The sequence below is a fragment of the Schistocerca gregaria genome, chromosome 6 (assembly GCF_023897955.1).
Source record: "Schistocerca gregaria isolate iqSchGreg1 chromosome 6, iqSchGreg1.2, whole genome shotgun sequence".
Classification (NCBI taxonomy): Eukaryota; Metazoa; Arthropoda; class Insecta; order Orthoptera; family Acrididae; genus Schistocerca; species Schistocerca gregaria.
Window position 1 is genome coordinate 108,315,700 of NC_064925.1, and position 16,905 is coordinate 108,332,604.

Genomic DNA, 16,905 nt, shown 5'->3' on the forward strand with positions numbered 1-16,905 from the left:
TTTCGTCCCTCCATTCACGCCTGTCGCGACACCACTGGAGGCGGGCTACACGATGTTGGGGCGTGAGCGGAAGACGGCCTAACGGTGGGCGGGACCGTAGCCCAGCTTCATGGAGACGGTTGCGAATGGTCCTCGCCGATACCCCAGGAGCAACAGTGTCCCTAATTTGCTGGGAAGTGGCGTTGCGTTCCCCTACGGCACTGCGTAGGATCCTACGGTCTTGGCGTGCATCCGTGCGTCGCTGCGGTCTGGTCCCAGGTCGACGGGCATGTGCACCTTCCGCCGACCACTGGCGACAACATCGATGTACTGTGAAGACCTCACGCCCCACGTGTTGAGCAATTCGGCGGTACGTCCACCTGGCCTCCCGCATGCCCACTATACGCCCTGGCTCAGAGTCCGTCAACTGCACATACGGTTCACGTCCACGCTGTCGCGGCATGCTACCAGTGTTAAAGACTGCGATGGAGCTCCGTATGCTACTGCAAACTGGCTGACACTGACGGCGGCGGTGAACAAATGCTGCGCTGCTAGCGCCATTTGACGGCCAACACCGCGGTTCCTGGTGTGTCCGCTGTGCCGTGCGTGTGATCATTGCTTGTACAGCCCTCTCGCAGTGTCCGGAGCAAGTATGGTGGGTATGACACACCGGTGTCAATGTGTTCTTTTTTCCATTTCCAGGAGTGTAGTTGTTCGCTCACTGACATTCAATTCTGACGTCAAATTCCTCCCGTTTCTATGCGCGGCGCTTTGGAACATAGTAGGTTCGCATGCTGACGCCTGTACACCAATATTCACCTAGCAGCTTTCAAATGATTCAAACGGCTCTGAGCACTAAGGGACTAAATTAAGTTCTCAGTGTTTGGCCAAGAATGTTTTCCACCACTTTGACTGTAGGTTTCACCGACGCCACCGAAGATCTGCCCTGATGGGTACGTCACACCGAGAGCTGCTAGCCTGCCGAAGTGGCCGAGCGGTTTTAAGCGCTACAATCTGGAATCGCGCGATCGCTACGGTCGCAGGTTCGAATCCTGCCTCGGGCATGGATGTGTGTGATGTCCTTAGGTTAGTTTAGTTTAAGTAGTTCTAAGTTCTGGGGGACTGACTTAATTTAGTCGCTTAGTGCTCAGAGCCATTTGAATCATTTGAAAGCTGCTAGGTGAATATCGGTGTACAGGCGACAGCATGCGGATCCACTATGTTCCAAAGCGCCGCGCATAGAAACGGGAGGAATTTGACGTCGGAATTGAATGTCAGTGAGCGAACAATGCGCTGGATGGAAGAGCAGGACCTGACACGATCCATTTAGTCCAAAACTGGCTCTCGGATAACATTGACATGTTCTGTTCAAAGGAGTTCTGGCCCCTGAAGAGCCATCATGCTCATAAATCGTATTCCGTTTGTGACAGAAAGGTAGCGTCAAGTGCGTTTGTGACCTTTTTGTGTACCCAACAGAAGGCTCATTATAGTGCCACTACCTTACGGTAGAGGCTCTTTTTTTTTTTTTTTCATCAGTCTACTGACTGGTTTGATGCGGCCCGTCACGAATTCCTTTCCTGTGCTAACCTCTTCATCTCAGAGTAGCACTTGCAACCTGCGTCCTCAATTATTTGCTTGACGTATTCCAATCTCTGTCTTCCCCTAGAGTTTTTGCCCTCTATAGCTCCCTCTAGTACCATGGAAGTCATTCCCTCATGTCTTAGCAGATGTCCTATCATCCTGTCCCTTCTCCTTATCAGTGTTTTCCACATATTCCTTTCCTCTCCGATTCTGCGTAGAACCTCCTCCTTCCTTACCTTATCAGTCCACCTAATTTTCTACATTCGTCTATAGCACCACATCTCAAATGCTTCGATTCTCTTCTGTTCCGGTATTCCCACAGTCAATGTTTCACTACCATACAGTGCTGTGCTCCAGACGTACATCCTCAGAAATTTCTTCCTCCAATTAAGGCCGGTATTTGATATTAGTAGACTTCTCTTGGCCAGAAATGCCTTTTTTGCCATAGCGAGTCTGCTTTTGATGTCCTCCTTGCTCCGTCCGTCATTGGTTATTTTACTGCCTAGGTAGCAGAATTACTTAACTTCATTGACTTCGTGACCATCAATCCCGATGTTAAATTTCTCGCTGTTCTCATTTCTACTACTTCTCATTACCTTCGTCTTTCTCCGATTTACTCTCAAATCATACTGTGTACTCATTAGACCATTCCGTTCAGCAGATCATTTAATTCTTCTTCACTTTCACTCAGGATAGCAATGTCATCAGCGAATCGTTTCATTGATATCCTTTCACCTTGTATTTTAATTCCACTCCTGAACCTTTCTTTTATTTCCATCATTGCTTCCTCGATGTACAGATTGAAGAGTAGGAGCGAAAGGCTACAGCCTTGTCTTACTCCCTTCTTAATAGGAGCACTTCGTTCTTGATCGTCCACTCTTATCATTCCCTCTTGGTTGTTGTACATATTGTATATGACCCGTCTCTCCCTATAGCTTACCCCTACTTTTTTCAGAATCTCGGTAGAGGCTCAAAGAACGAATATTATACACTTCGTCTTACTTAGGTAAATATAAACTCATGAGCGGTTCCTCGGGAAACACCAATCTTTCTTTTGTCGTCATCAGCGGCCCAAAACCCAGCCAGTGATTCCAAGACGGCTATACACAGCAAATGTCTGAAAGTTTTACAATATAATCCTAAGATCCCGATCTCCAACAGCGTTGCAAATATTCCTGATATCTTTAGCTATCTTTATCCAAGAGGTTCAAAGCTACCCTATCCTACACGTAAAACCAACTATGAGGCAAAATCTAAATACCAAATAACAGTAGCAAATTTCTCAAATTTCAACACTATATTTGAGAGGTTCCATGCCTTTTTCTGCATGTCGCCTCTCATTTTCATCAATTTTATTAATGTTTTATGTCATTTCACGGTAGTAACAGACCGAATAAGGTTATTGTAATGAGAGTATTTGTACTGAGAGCTCAAAAAAATATTTTGCACTTGATTCCTAAACGTGTCGTTTTACTTCTCTGGGTGGCCTGTGCGAGGCGAGCATCGGAGGACGCGGCTTACTGCGTTTCCGGTTGGTGACCGCACTTCCCTGAATTCTGAGTGGTTCGTACAATAGGCTTAAGCGCCTAGCGGAACGACTGACGTCGGTCGAGTTTCGCCTATTGTATGCAGGGCGAAACGACCTGCGAGACGTCTGAAGTGTCGCCGCAATTTATGTGTTTACCGTTCCGGCGCGTCCGGAACGAAGATTCCTGGCACTGACTCAATGCTTTGTCCTCTTGATTCTGAGAAAACTTTTCGACTGTGCCCTGCTGGGTGGAACTGTCTGGCGCCGGATGGCCGGTGGTCTAGGCAGGTTGTTTTCGTAGCCGGTCAAACGGCAAGTTGAGTGCCCTCTGCTGAATAGCAGAGGCGTGATTGGTCAACTTAAACTGGGGCTAGTTGACGTCATAAAGCCCTGCTCTAAATCGGAGGGAACGGTCGCTGTTGGCGCGAATGATGTTCTGAGACAGTGTGGGTCAATTTTGGAATCAGCACTGAACGGTGATTCTCGGTTTTCGAGGAGAGTAGGGAGTTGAGCAATGCCGGCTTCGCTTTTGCGTTGTGCGGGTAGTGGAATTGGGGATCTGATCTTCGTCGGAGTCGGACGGTCTTGCAACTTAGTCGCTCATTTCCGGAAGAACTTAGAATCGTCGGACAGCCTTTAAGGCCAGGGGGCTGACACAGAGCTGCTGCACGGCAGAAGTCGGCGACTACATCATCAGGACTCTGCCTACCGATGACGTGCTGCAGATTTCAGTACTGGTACAGTATTTAGCGGTTCCGGCATTGTACGACCATATCAATTTTATACTGAATCCCTCGGCAGCACGAGCGCTCTGTTTGCTACAAGTCCACCTTGCTTGTTTCTCCATGTGATCCCATTTGAGCTATCACTACTAATTGCGATACTGGTATATAGTTGGGAGATTAATATTTGATTCATTAGCACCTGCAGTCATTATCGTCAATCGTTTTCATCACAGAGAGTGGGAGCCCCTAGTTCTCGAGCCAACTTTTATTCTCATAATATCCTTTAACCTACTCTGTGTGTCGACAAACATGTACATTCAGATTCTGAAGTAATAGATATACGCAGAATCCCCTTTCCTGTTCTTTATTATGATAAAGTTCTCTTTTTTGAGTAGATTACAATTTTTATTAAATTATTGTGAGCGTGCACTCCTTATTTTACCAACTAGCAGGGTCCACCATCATTTCCTTCCGTTGCCGTTGTGCTCATAATTAATTAGCTGGTAGATAAGGAGGGAGTCGAGTGCAAGTCTCGTTCTCATGCAAGACTCGTCTGAATTAAAGAGGTACAAATCTTCTCCACCCTGGCACCTCGCATGTTCTCTGGCCATTTATCTAGAAGAACCATTCCCCCGTTTCCAAAAATCTTTATCCGTTATTGAGAAACACTCTTTGGACCAAAGCCTAGCCGTGTACTCCGAGAGGGCTATGTACAGCACGTGGCTGTAATTTTTCTGACGTACCGGTACTTCTAAGATGCCGATCTCGCAGAAACTTGAAAATTTTCTTCATATCTTTTCCCGCTTCCGAGATAAAGAGGTTCAGAGTTATCCTATTTGTCCACGTGAAATACGCATGTAAAATCCGATCTGTGGCTAAAACGTAGTTCATGAAGTGTCGTTGCAAGGAGAAATATTCTGTAAAGTGTCTTCATTTCATGTGAGGACGAGATTTTGCAGTACTGAAGCCAAGCAAGATAAGGTCTGATGTGAAAAATTAGTTTTGTTCAATTTTATTTTCACATTAGTAAAGTACCTAGAGTATACTGTAGTCGAAAGAGTTACCAATAAGACGAGGCACCCTAATGTCGCATCTAGAGGCACCGCTAATGAAGCAGCACTCGTGAATACGGACAGCACTGTTTTGTAGAGTGCTTGCGATAGCTTCTGGACAATATTGGAGGCGGTCATTGCGGTTGAAGGGGGTTACATCGAGTAATGTTACACTTGAAAGATACCACTACTTATATGTAAAGGGTCTTTCAATTTCATTTGTGTTTAGTTTTAGTAAATTTGCTTTTGAAAAGCAAGTTTCATTTGTCCGCATGTATGCGCAGCTCCCTGTATGTACGAGGGTTATTCGGAAAGTAAGGTCCGATCGTCGCAAAATTGAAATAACTGTGAAAACAAAACAATAGCTCCCTTTAATTTACGTCTATGGTCACAAACGTTTTGTTAACATAGTACCGGTTTCGGTCTTTAATGACCATCATAAGATCTGTTTCATAAAAACCAAGTCCTAATGTACTGCAGCTACGCTGCGATGGTGTACTCAACGACTAACATGGGTGCACGAATGGGGAATCGTCATTTTTTCGGATGAATCCTGGTTCTGTTTACAGCATCATGATGGTCGCATCCGTGTTTGGCGGCATCGCGGTGAACGCACATTGGAAACGTGTATTCGTCATCGCCATACTGGCGTATCACCCAGCGTGATGGTATGGGGTGCCATTGGTTACACGTCTCGGCCATCTCTTGTTCGCATTGACGCCACTTAAAACAGTGGATGTTGCATTTCAGATGTGTTACGGCCCGTGGCTCTACCCTTCATTCGATCCCTGAGAAAGCCTACAGCCGGCCGAAGTGGCCGTGCAACTCTAAGGCGCTGCAGTCTGGAACCGCGAGACCGCTACGGTCGCAGGTTCGAATCCTGCCTCGGGCATGGATGTGTGTGATGTCCTTAGGTTAGTTAGGTTTAACTAGTTCTAAGTTCTACGGGACTAATGACCTCAGAAATTGAGTCCCATCGCGCTCAGAGCCATTTGAAAGCCTACATTTCAGCAGGATAATGCACGACCGCGTGTTTCAGGTCCTGTACGGGCCTTGCTGGATACACAAAATGTTCGGCTGCTGCTCTGGCCAGCACATTCTCCAGATCTCTCACCAATTGAAAACGTCTGGTCAATGGTGGCCGAGCAACTGGCTCGTCACAATACGCCAATCACTGCTCTTGATGAACTGCGGTATCGTGTTGAAACTGCAAGGGCAGCTGTACCTGTAACGCCATCCAAGCTCTGTGTGTCTCAATGCCCAGGCGTATCAAGGCCGTTATTACGTCTAGAGGTGGTTGTTCCGGGTACTATTTTCTCGTGATCTATGCACCCACATTGCGTGGAAATGTAATCACATGTTAGTTCTAGTATAGGGTATGTAAGTCCAATGAATACTCGTTTATCATCTGCATTTCTTCTTGATGTAGCTATTTATAATAATCAATGTGGGGGTAACTTCTCAGGCAGAAGCAGTAAGTTTCGTGTATATAAGGCAGCGAGCGTTATCGAGTGACTCGCGACAGAGCCGTGTAGTTGCAGGCCTGTGGGTCCACCAAGGGCCGAGTCGGTAGCGGAACGAGTTTGCAGGAAAACCGTACAGAGAGTGGCGGCGGCAGTGGCGGCGGCGGGTCTGTGGAAATGAATTTCCCGGCAGGCCGATACGCGGGGGCGACTTTGTAGGTCGGCCGGCGCGCAATTTTCCACATTAAACGTCCTCCGGGGCAGTCAGCAATAACCAATAGCGACGGGACAGACGCCGGTCGCCACAAAGCGGCGAGTTGGCGGCTGTTTGCGGAGCCGGCCGCGCCGGCAATTTGCCGCCAACTTAGCGGCCGCCGCACCTATTCCGGCGGCGCACACAAAACGCGGTTTATGAGGTGCGAGCCGAGCCGAGCCGAGGCGAGCCCAGCCGGCACGCAATCACGCGCCGGTTCGACTCTTTGTGCTCGGCGCGGGCCCGCACCGAGCGGCCTGTTTGTCCGCTATCGATTGATCGCCGCGTCCGCTGTCAGCGCCTCCCCTGCACTGTTCGCCCATTAGCTTCTTCTTCCTACACGTCACTCTGGCGCGCTCTGTAATCTGTGTTCCGGCTGTTGTTGTCGTCATTCTTATGGTCTGCCGTCCGAAGATAGGTTTTATGCAGCTCTCCACGCCACTCTGTCCTGTGCAAGCCTCTTCATCTCCGCGTACCTTGCACTGATGTGGCAAAAATCATAGGGTAGCGATATGCACATAGACACATCAGAAATAAGTATTTTCCGCAATGGGCTTTTGGAATGAATGTATGTATGTCGCTCGAAATGCGAAGTTTTAATGGAAGGTTTCATCGGTAAAAATAAACACTAATTATTCCTCCCTGCGTCTTTCAAGAATGTTATAAAGGTATCACTAAGAATTAATAACTGATTTCCTCCCCCCCCCCCCCCCCTCGTCACTGCTTTTCAGTTTGGTGGCCCCTGACCCATCAGGTCAAAAATGTACAGCCTTCCGCAAATACTGCCATGCCACATGTAAACCTCACAAAAAGGATATGCTAGATCATGCAAAACAAAAAAACGCTCGAAGAAAAACGTAGAATGGAAAAAATAGAAAACTTGTGCCGGAAAAATTCTTCTAGAAAACAACAGCCACATTGAAAAGACAAAATTAAAAGCTTTTTTTATACTGCAAGCTGTCACTTGCTTTGATCATAAATATATGTCTCCGTGATACTAGACATTATTTTCACGCAATGTATTATCTCCTCAACAACCTTCAAGTCGTGAGCTACACCGTTAATTTTTATATGTGAATTACTGAAATTACTCATAACACTTTCGTCTGGGGTCGCTTTCAGAACCCAAACTAACAATCACTTAACTAATTTAATAAGTTTGAAGCTTAAATTTCTTGTGTACCCATGTACCACAATAACAAAATAAAAACAATGAATAGTAGATCGAGTATGAATAGGAAAAGTGGCGTATTTAGGTTTACAGAATAATGATAAGTTTTATTAATCCTTTTTTAGCTACAACTGGTTGATATGTCTTACACAAAAATTGCAAATACAAATCAGAAAAGTAATCGTGTTTCACTGGGAAAGCATACATTGGGGCGGACGCTATAAAAATTCTCCCTCTGAATTAATCCCTTACAACTGGCTGATAAGTCTTACACAAAAATTGCAAATACAAATCAGAAAAGTAATCGTGTTTCACTGGGAAAGCATACATTGGGGCGGACGCTATAAAAATTCTCCCTCTGAATTAATCCCTTTTACAACACAATCTGACTGTTTACATGAATCAACTGCCAGGCACAACTCAGTTGAAATGGAGTAAACTACTACCAAGTATACCACAATCTATGGTTCACCTGAAAACAGGAAGATGTGAATATCATTTAGCAACCCTACGCCGGTGCAGCAATATTTCAACTTGATTCAGGCGGGCAGCAGAAACGGAGCGAAGTGTGTGAGAAGCGGTGCGCTGCGGCAGCTGAAATCTTCTGACGTGTCCACGAAAATTTGTAAACTACGTGTTCTGGTGTTCTGATTTTCAGAACACGGGAAAATTCCCTAACAGAGCTCTGAAATCCTGGCAGATTTCAGTGTGAGATGCTCCCGTTCACTCGTCTGCCCAAACCAGTTTGACTCACATCACGATGGTGCATTCTGTAATTGTCAAACCTCAGGCAGACCACTCAGGCTGAATAACTTCACCCTTGAGACACACGATATGTCTGAGAAGATACGGAGTTCCACTATTGGTACTAATGGAATCTGTAATAGTCCACAACAAGATGCGGACCACAAGTCTCATCCTCCAGAGAGAGATCTGAAGTTCACCACCAGGGAAAGACTGAAAGATGAAGAAGGCAAAGAATCTCCACCATTTTCCACCAAGCCTTGGTATGGGAGTCGAATATGGAAAAACGAAACACTTCCCACATTGCACAAACCAATCGAACTATCCTCTACTCATTGAATCTCTCCTCTTGACTGTTCTGTTGGCTTGTTAGCCAATCCCGACACAGCAACGGGGTTCCCACGATGGGGCCGCAAGCGTCCACTTTGCATACCATGAGAGAAGCCAATCAGCGGCTCCAAATCTCTCTTGTCTGAAAAAGGAAGACTTTAGGCTTTTGCGAGGAGAGATGTTCTTTTCAGGCCAACCACTTCCAAACACTGAAAGAATGGTTCTAAATTTTCCACACACTTGCGCCCACGAAAAACATGATTTTGCTCTTCACTAAAAGAACATGGCGACTTCCTGGCATCAGGTAGGGTTACAGACTTACCTCTACCAAACATGTACACCAGAGACTTTGTCCATATCGTCCGACCTTCTCACATGAGAATTCACGGAGTTTTATGACCTACCCACCGTTTACAGCAGTCTCTCTTAAATGGCTCCCTCCACAGACTTAACGACATCTGGCTGCCTCCGCAATGGACTGCCACCTGGCCCAGGTAAAATGTTTTGCAAACTGGTGTTCTTCTCTGTGACCCGAAGTGGAAGGAGGATAGTGGTTGGGCCAGAAGACCCTCTGCAGGTGAGATCCACTCAGTGCTACTTCCCAGAATCACCCACACAGCCAGGTCGCTACACTTACCATTTATGGTTCCCATTTCATCTCTCTCACTGTACTCTATCGCCTCCACTATGGCCACTCGGGTAGATGTTCTTTACAAGTCACACATGCAGTTATACGTAGAGTCTGCGCACAACTACGCCATGCTTAAAAGTCATAAAACACACATACCAAATGTAGTTCTGGGGAACATAGGGATCATGACCAAAAATGTGAATGTTAACCTGACTGACAATTGTGATAAAGTGAGAGAGTGGCATGCCACGTCTCGATGTTGCCCAGCATTCCTCCATTAATAGTGGGAATCACTTATATGAACTGGTGCCTATCTTAGGACCTACAACTTTTCTGCAGGGTCTAAAAATACCTCGCACAAAATTAAGCGTGATCATTAACAATTTAATCAGTTTTAGTGTGCAAGAGGATTTAATCCTTGAAATAGAATATTACACATTTTCTTCAATTGTTGATGAAAACATACATATAATGGCTCAAAAGTAGCCTTACATTTTTATTAGGTTCAGTTGTATTTTGAAGAAATATTATAATTACATTTTATTGCATTCTACAGTTAACTGCTTGGGATGCTCACACCATTTGCGATATCCTAAATTCTAAATTGGAAATCGATCGTTTTAAAGTGGAAAACTAGATAGGAATTTGGGTGGGTGATGCAAGTGCAACGGTAGGAGTCTAGGTTTGCAGCTGATTTTCTGAAAGCAGTATTTCCTGGCTTTCTTCTTGTTAACTGGGGACGTATGCGAAGTTGCAATACTTTGAAAAACATAGTTTTCACGGCAATGTAACTAAATTTGGCACACTTGTTAAGCATTGGTATATGGATATAAGCATACGTTTTCATACCTATTGGAGTTATACGTTTTTTTTTTAATTATAGCAATTGAAATGTTACCAACAAGGTGAGTACAGGTGTTCCTTTTTTGAGAATCAGTCAGAACATATTAATGAGGTCTTGTACAACGTTTGATATACCATTACGACAAATTTCTGTGGAACAGGTTATTGATACCTTCTTTTACTACATTTTTACAGTATTCAAAATTCCTGTGAAAAAAAATACCAAATCTTACAACTCTTCTCTTACATAAATGCTGTACTATTGTAGTAAATGAAAATTCCTCCCACAGAATGTTTCACTATGATATTAACGAACTGCATGCCAAATATAAATAGTATGTCAGTGACTTATGAGGAAAAGGTACATAAAGCTGCTAAACTGTAAGTTACGGGAAACGTGAAAAGATTTGACAGTGTTTTTATTAGGTCTCTTCTTGATCCTGAGGCAGTCTTTTCTTTGATTTTCCTCTTAGGTTAACCTGATTTTCAAACTGAGTAATAATAATAGAAGTTTTGGATCTGCTAACCATCGCAGTACTCCCCACATTTTGACTGGATATACGGGAAGAAAACACCGTAGGAATAAATAATATGAGGAAATGCAGAAAAACAAACGGACATAGCCAGTACAAACTTCTGTTAATTATTACTTTTATCGCACTTAGCAGTGGAATTAAACGAAATATTTAGGAATTAAAATTTCAATCCATATTGTAAATGAAGATGTAGCAAAAAAAATTGAAGAAATGGGAAGAATTGAAAATGTTATTTTCCCTCGCTAAAAGCGACAATAAATGCTTTACTGCCAAGGAACTTTACAGTACAATGGATTGTCGAGCATGCAAAATCCTACTGATGTTCCTCAGAAGCAAATTATAATCCATATGAATTAATTTGCTTCTACGAAGTGAGCTTATTGAGGCTGTGCAAGTCTTGGAAGAGGTCTGTCTGTTCTTCAGGTCTCTACTCTGAAAGATTTTTGTTCCCACTCAGTTAAAAAAACTAAAACACGAACTCACAAATTTTCATTTCGAGATCCATCTAATGCATACTTTAGCCTTGTGTATGGGTTATGAATTTCAATCTAGGGCACAAAATAAGCCAGAAGATCGTCTCGATGTCCATGAGAGTTGTAGGAAGTTGCTAGTACAATTTTGTGGAGAATTTCAAAAGCGACTTCCAGAAAATATAGCATTTCTTGCAAAAGACGACCATGCTTCAACCTTCCGCTTCAGCTTCCCAGCAGAGACCAGATATTCTTCCACTTGCCTCCAGGTTTAGAAATAGAACGAAAACTGGTAAAATAGTTGACGTCATCTCAGAATCGGAATGCCCGGCCATATACACAGTGGAAAAGCATTTCACGCACTGTAAATTTCTGGACAAAGATTTTTACAAGATATGTATGCAGCTGATAATACTCGATTCTGGAATATTGGTAATTTTGCGGCCGAATTACTAACGTAGCCCGTAACAAATGCACAATTAAACATACATTTTCTGTATTTTCTGGCATAAAAAATAAACTTAGGAATAGGCTTTCTCAAGAGCCAGAAAACGCTTTGCTATCTAGCAGAAGTTATTTGCAAAGGATAATATATACGGCACTCGTTTTGAACCGTTCTCCAAAATGCTGAAGAATTTCAACATATCCATTATGACAAAAAACCAACATAGTTGAGCAAAGAAGAAGTAGATGTCCTAGGAAATTAGAGACTACTACATAAAAAGAAAACACTTTATAACTACTAAATAATCGGTTAAAATCGTTGTTGCATGAACAATGCATGCTCAAAATTTGGTATGTATTTTTCTGATAGTGACAAACGATGCTCGCAGCACCTTATATTTCTCAAGAAGAGTGTAACCACGTAGTTCTCTTGGGATGCTCACCACAGTCTAACACGTTATAGTTATTTTATGGAATTGTTGATCCTGTCATAGTATCGTTTCTTGCCGCTCCAACATTTTCACATGTTGGAGAGAGAACTAGAGAGTTAGAATTTACATGTACGTACCATATACGTTTGATGATGTCACAGGTATTATTCCATCTTGTCGAAGCGAGCATAGAATTTACATGCACGTATCATACACGTTTGCTGATGTCGCCGGTATTATTCCATCTTGTCAGAGCGAGCATACGTCCTACTCAAAAGCGTTAAATTCCATATGTCCCGTAGAAAAATCACCTTGACTGAATACTGTAAGCTTCAAAATTTGCAGGTTGGTTGGTTGATTGATCTCGGGGAGGGGACCAAACAGCGAGGTAATCGCGCCCATCGGATCAGCAAACGATGAGTAAGGAAGTCGGCTGTGCCCTTTCAAAAGAATCATCCCAGCATTTGCCTGAAGTGATTTAGGGATGTCACGTAAATCTAAATCAGGATCGTCGGACGCGGGTAATAACCGTCGTCTTCCCGAAAGCGAGTCCAGTGTTTTTAATCACTGCGCCACCTCGCTCGGTGATTTGGAGGTCGAAACTTGGAGTTTATCGAAAACATAACACAAAAACTATGGAAGATGCTTACGAACAGCTTAAAGTTACTTGCGAGAACTCCATGCAGCTCCACTTCCCTTGTGATGATTTAAACACGTATGCATATCGTGAAATTGCAGTTCACAACTACGCCGTCTGCAATATTTGAAGTTATTACTTTATTGTTACTTTTATTACGAGTTCTGTGTCATTTAGGAGCCATGGCTTTAGAGGCAGTGACAACTGCATGATAATATTACTACAGTAAAATTATTAAATATTGCAGTTTAAACTATGATACGAAAATGGATACTTCGAAACTTTAACTTAAGAACTAGATTACAATAGACATTACAAAACTCAAACAGTCAGTATTAGAAGACATTGTAGTAATATAGCAGAGCTGCTGCTGCTTTCATTTGCACTGAGTTCCAGCTTAGGCAGACACTGTTCTATCACAAGAGAAGTATTCTTCAATACTGTACAAAAGTTGCTCTTTTAAATATACAAAATTTTACTTCTAAATTGTTCGATCGGTAATGACTGAATATTCTTAGGACCACTGTTGGAAAACTGTTCTGTATGTTAATTAATCGGCATCTTGGCCTGACTATGCTGTTTTTATAGAGATGCTGTGTTGATGAACTTCATTCCTCTTTCTGTAGGTCTCATAATTTCTCTTTGTGTGAACAAGCCAACTGAAAATCTATTTGCTGAAAACAGTGAGAACTCCTAACCTGGAAAAAATGAGTTTTCTATGGATAGTCTTTTTTTTTACTTGAGGTAATGATCCGCATGCTTCTTTTGCAATAGAAGCATGTTCTTGCAGCCTGAAGAATGGACCCACAGTAACATCCAATAGCTGATGTGGCTGTCTACCATGGCATAGTACACTGTTAGTAGGTACTGTTGTAATATAATACTTTTTAGTTTCCTGAAGAGGTATAGAAACCATGAGGGTTTGAAATATACATGTTGAGTGTGCTATTGTCTGGTTGACTTGGTATCAGCTGGAAAGCCCAGAAACTTGAACAGTTGCTGTATCGTCCAGTACTCTAGTACCACTGAGGCTGTATGCCATCCTCTGAGTTTTGTCTCCATTAATTTTCATCTTGTTCATGATAAACCAGGCCTTGCCCTTACTGAATAGCACTTCTGTTTGTTGAATAGCCTGAACTAGTCTTCCGTTTGAGAACAAAGTTACACCATCTGTAAACTGCAAGATTTTCCCATTCGAGCCTACGTCATTAACGAAAATTGACAACAGTAAAGGCCCTATTATGGATCCCTGTGGCACACCGTGTTTTAACTTCATTTCACCTGAGTCGCTCCTTGTACTGGATACAATCTATCGTCTGTTATTTGGGTAGGATTCGAGAGTATGTAGAATAGCTCCCTCAGTATCATATGATTTTAGCTTTCTGAGCAGGGCATTATGTGTGACAGGATCAAATATTTTACTAAGGTCACAGAATACCCGTGATACAGACTCTTTGTCTTCAAAATCCTTATTTATATTTGTAACTAAGTCAAGTATTGCGGTTGTAGTTGAACTGCCCTTGCGAAAGCTGTGCTGTTTATCATAAAACATGTTATTCACTTCAAAATAACTGAATAGCTGATCTTTCATTATGGATTCAATCACCTTAGCTATCATTTGTATTATAGACAGGCCTGTAGCTTGACACTTCATGTGGATTACCCTTTTTATAAAGAGGTACTGTGCGTGCCGCTTTCAGGAAGTCTGTAAATTTCCAAGTATGGAGATATTTATTTATTACTATTGTCAAGGGTTGGGCAGTTTTACAAATTTTAATTTTTACTGTAGGAGAGGACTCGCTTTAAACATTATAACTCTCTGAGTATTTGTAGTTTTCTTACTATCATTGTTATGTGTTTTTGATTCACTGTCTTCTGCATTACCGTGCTTCATTTTTTCCCAGATATCACAGCAACTGCAGGACCTGTTCCAAAGTAACGAATTTCACCTACTGTGGTTTCCACTACGTTTATAACATATTCATTACTTTCACCTGTACTACAAGATTTCCTCTTCAATAAATCTGACGTTGCTTTTCTTTCTTGCTTTCTGCACCTCTTTTCTGTTCTTGCTGTCGACCCGTAAATAATTGCAGTATAGTCTGTACATAACGCCAATATCTTCAGTGGCTTTGACTGTATCATCCCTTTTTTCACAATAAAAGTTTTAAATGTGTGCCACACTTGAAAATCCCGCTAATTGTGAAATGTAGTAAGTAATAAGGTTTTTAATGCCAAAAAACCATAAACCGACTGTAAGTTATCAGTGAAAGACGAGCTGGAAGTCAGACTTCAATATATGCAATTCAAACATTGCAATTGATATAATAGCACAATTCACTTATGACAACATGCCGAAACAAACATTCGATAGCAAAAGAAATGAGTCGCTAAAGGATTGATACAAAGCAAAAAGTTAGGTCCATCCCAAGGAAGGTGAAGAGCGACGTTGTGTTTGGTTTTCTCTAGTGGAATGCACGGGCTTCTGGTGTGTAAGTCAAGTTGTCAACTTGCGTTGTGTGTACAAAGCAGTAATAAAGTAGTTGATGTGCTAAGCTGTGAGTGTGCTTATTACTCACCCTCAGTGACTTCTTAACTACACATTGAAATTCTAAAGAATTATAAACTGTTGAGGTAATGCGACTACTACATTTGAGCCGTGCGCGGCTCTCGTTTATGCCGTTTTTCGCTTGACAGCTTGTCTTTACGGAACTGTCGTCTCGTTTCTTATTCGATTTACTGGCGTCACTAAGTTGCTGGCTTGCCTGCCCATGGGTGGAAACAGCAGAGCGTATCGATAAGAGCACTGTCGTATTATCTTTGAAGCGACCGCTAATTTTTCCGGCTCGTCGTGTTCGAGGGTTAAGTCGGGACGCAGCGCCAGTGAGGTCTGGACAGACAGTACTCGCCGACCGCTTGCGACACACATGCACTGTCCAACGGAAGGAGACTGGAGCGGGAATGACCGTTGGTTGGTCGTTCGGTCGGTCGTTTCAGCGGGCGACGTATATTTGGTCTTCTGACCGTTTCTGGGCCTCAGCAGTTGTTCATCTTACTGGACGTGGGTCGATTCCTTCCTTGTGCAGAGATGTCGGGTCGCATATGGGCAAGTGTTACCTGTGCGTGGTTGGGTCCTAGCCAGTCTGCCCGGCTCGCCGTGTCTCCGAGTTACGAACGGACATCGAGTTGAGTCGGGATGGAGCTGCAGTGAGGTCCGGACAGCCCCGAGACTCGCCCGACTGACTCCCATGACTTGTTTGGTCGTTCGGTCGGTCGTCTCATCGGACCACGTATATTTGGTCGCCGACCGCTTCGGGTTCTCTGTGTGTTCAACAGTGATTGCTTTTACGATTGTTCGAGTTCTTGTGGAAGTGTTTTCGTGGAACTGTGTCTAGCTTGTGCAGTTTCGACTGATCAGTTATGTTAATGCTGTCGCCGTACTGGAGCAGGTAGTCGGTCTGTTGAGACAGTGCAGTGAGGACGTCTCCGCGGCGAGGGCATTAGCGTAGTGTTCTGCACTGTGTTTTTCCTCGCCTTGTTGATGCTGCCCGTACCGCGTGTAGTTTGACAGCCTTTGGTGTTGTTCATATTTTTGAGTGGTTATTGTGCCTTGGCTATTTTTAGACGCCAATTTTGAAGACTTAGTGCTGCTGGTATCTTCGTCCTCGGCTGATATTTTTCGTTGTCGTGTCGTTGGTCGGCGCAGCGGATTTATTAGGTTGTTGGTTGCCCTTCATCCGTCCCTTGGTTGGGTTGCCATCTGATTACTTAATCTTATTCTTGGTTGCCTACCTCACCCAACCTTACGTTACAGTTAACTCCTGACGCCGACCCTTGGAATACTTCTGAGCATCATTGTACCGTTGTTAAATTGTGATTTTTTGTCTCAAGTACTTTGCGAGGCCTTCAGCAGCCTATTAATTTAGTTTGTTTTAATTTTATAATAAGGCTTTCAGCCGTCTAAAATTAAAATTTGAGAATTCACTTATTTGTAACCTTTTTTTTAATTTTCGTCTCTATTGGAAATTCTTGTTATCCAGACCTTAAGCCTCAGTTCTTATGTGTCCAGTGTGTGGCCTTAAACCGA